This window comes from Dendronephthya gigantea, unplaced genomic scaffold (assembly GCF_004324835.1).
Source record: "Dendronephthya gigantea isolate DGI-Jeju-01 unplaced genomic scaffold, DenGig_1.0 000030F, whole genome shotgun sequence".
Classification (NCBI taxonomy): Eukaryota; Metazoa; Cnidaria; class Anthozoa; order Malacalcyonacea; family Nephtheidae; genus Dendronephthya; species Dendronephthya gigantea.
The window spans coordinates 2180107-2184716 of record NW_021163040.1 but is presented as its reverse complement, the minus strand read 5'-3'; positions in this window follow the sequence as shown (position 1 = coordinate 2184716).

The window sequence follows — 4610 nt, the reverse complement described above, 5'->3', positions numbered from 1 at the left end:
TTTATCATGAATAATATGCTAAATATGATCAAGATCATCCTAATGAAAATTATACTGGCTATGGTAACTATCATTTATCATGAATAATATGCTAAATATGATCAACATCATAATAATGATCATCATGGTTGGAATTGCAACCATCATTCATCATAAATAATATGCTAAATATGATCAAGATCATCATAATGAAAATTATAATTGCCATGGCAACCATCATTTATCATGAATAATATGCTAAATATGATCAAGATCATCATAATGAAAATTATAATTGCCATGGCAATCTTCATTTATCATGAATAATAAGCTAAATATGATCAAGATCCTCAAAATGAAAATTATACTGGCTATGGTAACCATCATTTATCATGAATAATATGCTAAATATGATCAAGATCATAATAATGATCATCATGGTTGCAATTGCATCCATCATTCATCATGAATAATATGGTAAATATGATCAAGATCATCATAATGAAAACTATGGTTGCTATGGTAACCATCATTTATCATGAATAATATGCTAAATATGATCAAGATCATCTTAATGAAAATTATACTGGCTATGGTAACCATCATTTATCATGAATAATATGCTAAATATGATCAAGATCATAATAATGATCATCATGGTTGATGATCAACATCATCATAATGAAAATTATAATTGCCATGGCAACCATCATTTATTATGAATAATATGCTATTATTATGATTATTTATTATGATCAAGATCATCATAATGATCATCATGGTTGCAATTGCAACCATAATTTTAATATGATTGATAGTTTCATTTTGATCATTATCATCAAAATGATGATAATGGTTGCTATGGCAACCATCATTTATCATGAATAATATGCTAATTATGATCAAGATCATCATAATGTCCATCAAGGTTGCAATTGCAACCATAATTTATTATGATTGATATGTTAATTTTGATCTTTATCATTAAAATGATGGAAATGGTAGCCATAGCAACCATCATTTATCATGAATAATATGCTAAATATTATCAAGATCATCATAATGATCATCATGCTTGCATGTGCAACAATAATTTATTATGATTGATATGTTAATTTTGATCATTATCATCAAAATGATGATAATGGTTGCCATGGCAACCATCATTTATCATGAATAATATGCTAAATATGATCAAGATCATCATTATGACCATTATATTTGCCATGGTAACCATCATTTATCATGAATAATATGCTAAATATGATCAAGATCATCATAATGAAAATTATGGTTGCCATAGTAACCATCATTTATCAAGAATAATATGCTAAATATGATCAAGATCGTCATAACGAGAGTTATGGCGCCATGGTAACCATCATTTATCATAAATAATATTCTAAATATGATGAAGATCATCATAATGATCATCATGTTTGCAATTGCAACCATCATTCATTATGAATAATATGCTAAAGATCATCAAGATCATCATAATGAAAATTGCAATTGCAACCATAATTTATTATGATTGATATGTTATATTTGATAATTATCATCAAAATGATTATAATGGTTGCCATGGAAACCATCATTTATCATGAATAATATGCTAAATATGATCAAGATCATCATAACGAAAAATATGGTTGCCATGGTAACCATCATTTATCATGAATAATATTCTAAATATGATCAAGATCATCATAATAAAAATTATGGTTTCTATAGTAACCATAATTTATTATGATTATTATTTTAATGATGATCAAGATCATCATAATGATCATCATGGTTTCCATAGCAACCATGATTTATTATGATTATTATGCTAATTATGATCAAGATCATAAAAATGATCATCATGATTGCAATTATAACCATAATTTTTAATGATTGATATGTTAATTTTAAACATTATCATCAAAATGATGATAATGGTTAACTTAGCAACCATCATTTATCATGAATAATATGCTAAATATGATCAAGATCATCATTATGAAAATTATAGTTGCCATGGTAACTGTCATTTATCATGAATAATATGCTAAATATGATTAAGATCATCATAATGAAAATCAGCATAATGAAAATTATGTTTGCAATTGCAACCATAATTTAATATAATTGATAGGTTAATTTTGATCATTATCATCAAAATGTTGATAATGGTTGCCATGGCAACTATCATTTATCATGAATAATATGCTAAATATGATCAAGATCATCATAAAGATTATCATGGTTGAAATTGCTACCATAATTTGGTACATAATGATGATCTTGATCATCACTAGTATAATAATTATGATTATTATACTAGCGATGATCAAGATCATCATAATGATCATCATGGTTTCCAAAGCAATTATGATTTGCTAATTATGATCAAGATCATCATAATGATCATCATGCGGCAATACACAAGAATAACTCAAGACACAAGTATAATCTCTAATATAATATAAGTCTGCTTCGAACGCAATTCGTATTTACATTCGCTAAAACATGAACAACAACGAACCCAGGAAAACGCGCGAAAGCGCCGGAAGTGAGTCTAACATGCAATACTAATTATCTACTTCATGTAACATGCCACAAAGGTGTGGCGTGGTTTCTTTCTTTTATCTTCTTTATGCTAATGTTAATAATGTAAATATAACTAGAACAGTAACGTTAACAATGTTCATACCCAAAGAATGTGCGAGGGTTTCTTTTACGGGAGGGTCGCATGGGCAAACTTGGTGGACTTGCTTGCAAAACGGCGGGGACCCCTGGTGGACTGGGAGGTACGGGTTCGGCAGGACCTGTGTCTTCATCATCGCTATCATCGGACTCTGTGAAACGTTTGGGAGGAGGTTGGTCGACCCTATCAGACACACGGAAACATTCATCGATTCGAACCTTATACGAGGCTGCGCGCAGCTGTGTGTCGGTGAATTTTTGAACAAAACACCAGGGGAGCTTGATTGATACCACAATATATCGGTTGCGAGCTTTGGTTTTGTCTCTATCGGTGGACAGGTAAACGAGATCGCCAACTTGTATGCTTTGTGACTTGCGACGTGTGTGGGCATTTCTTGAGCCTTTGGACTGTTCACTATAGGGATGGTTCTTAATACGATCGTGGTGTTGCTTCGCGATAACCTCCGTGTCTTTAATTGGAATTTGAGCATTCGAGAACTGATCTCTGTGAGTCCAGAGCTCATGTGCAGATACACCGTTCCGGCGGAGACGGGAATTTAGTCTGGAAATCACAAGGGCAAGCTCAACTGGGGTGACTGGGCTTCCGTCTGGGTTTCGGCGACGTAGTTCTTCTTCGAGTTCCGCAATGGCTTTTTCGGCGACGGGGTTTTTGTTAACATTTTTAATTCTGCCAATCTCTAACGTGACACCTATTTGTTTCAGAGTCAAGTCATTCTGTAATCCGATGAAACCGGGAGCGGGATCAACCCGGACAGTAGCGGGTGGTCCGTCAGGTGAACGGAGAGCAGCAACTAAGGTGGATAAACTGTCCCGAAGTGTCGTGCTCTTCTCATTGGGAATGATGGTGGCTGACGTAAACGACGTTGTAGTTTCCCGTAGTACAAGAATATTTTGTCTGCTTCTACGTAGCACATCTGCCGCAAATGAAACTCCGACCACGCTGGGTGGGTCACTGGTGGTGTGTTGTAAAAGTGGTTGTGGGAGATGTCGGAGTGAGGCGCAAGTGTGACATGTATTGGAGATGCGTTCGATAGCTTTTGTCAAATCGAGAGCATAGAAGTGTCGCTTCATGGCAAGACAAGTTGGTGGGGAGTAGGATGGTCGAATCGCAGATGGAGAGCAGTTACGAGTCCGTCAAGGGCACTTCTCGGACAATGATTAATTCAGTGCTTGGGGATAAGGGATCTGTGTGGGGAACGAGGAGGCCGTCTTTGGCGATGGAAGCAACGTTTAAATACTTCTTGACATCTTTGATGTTTGTAGTCTTCTTTGAGGGACGTGTTCCTTGCTTTAAGTGGGCATGTGTCCGACGAAGATCAGGACACTCGGCTTGAATTGTGCTCCAGGCAGATCTGGTAGTAAAAGGAAGATGGGACAAGTCCCGTATGTCTTGAACCGAGGTGGAGCGAATGACAGAATCTTCAGTAACAGCGATGAAGGTACAAACTTGACAACGCGGCTCAGTGCACTCAGCAGCGTTACGGCTGGAGAAATCGGAGGGGATGTTAGCTGATCCTGCAAGGTGTTGGACAAAGACTGCATATCGACTGACAATAGAGAGAAAAGATGTTACACGGGGGCTTGCGGAAAACTCTCCACGGCATATTTCTCGATTGCCTGTACACATGGTTTGCTGTCCGTTAATAAACAGGTTTGCTGGGTCGACTGGATTATATAGGGACTGAAATGCTTGATGGCAGTGGCGATGCTGAGTGCCTCTACTTCACATGGCAACCAGGTAACCTGGTGTTTTCGAAGCTTAGCACTGAAGAAACCTGCGAGGTGGATCTTGTTGTCACGGTTGATGTACAAGGTGGCGCCAATACCGTATTTACTGACGGATCCATCTGTGACAATCCACAGCTGGTCTGATGGCCGGGCAGAGTGATCGACTTGTGTTCAGCAAGAGACTTTTGGGC